This window comes from Aotus nancymaae, unplaced genomic scaffold (assembly GCF_030222135.1).
Source record: "Aotus nancymaae isolate 86718 unplaced genomic scaffold, 86718_ANA_hifiasm-v0.15.2.pri h1tg001144l, whole genome shotgun sequence".
NCBI classification, from domain to species: domain Eukaryota; kingdom Metazoa; phylum Chordata; class Mammalia; order Primates; family Aotidae; genus Aotus; species Aotus nancymaae.
In genome coordinates, this window is record NW_026989560.1 from 4,697 (window position 1) to 5,000 (window position 304).

Below are 304 nucleotides of genomic sequence, written 5' to 3' on the forward strand. Positions count from 1 at the left end.
GAGGTTTCTGCCCGAGCCCTCGGCGGGCTCCCGTGCCCCTGCCCTCGTTGGGCCCTGGCCCTGCGTGTGCGCCTCCTCCCCGCCGCCGGCTGCCGATCCTTTCTCTCCGAGCGTCTCTCCGGCTGTGCTGGTGCCGGCCCCGTCTGGGACCCGAGCCGTCTCTGCCTTGTGGGGCGTCACCCCCGGCCGCCGTCGGCCGGTGTCCGCGTCCCCCGGGTGTGTGCCTTGGCTTCGGGGCCCGGTGGTCGGCTCCACGTGGCTCTGGTGTGGACGTCGGAGCGGTCGGGTCGGCTTGCCGCGTGCG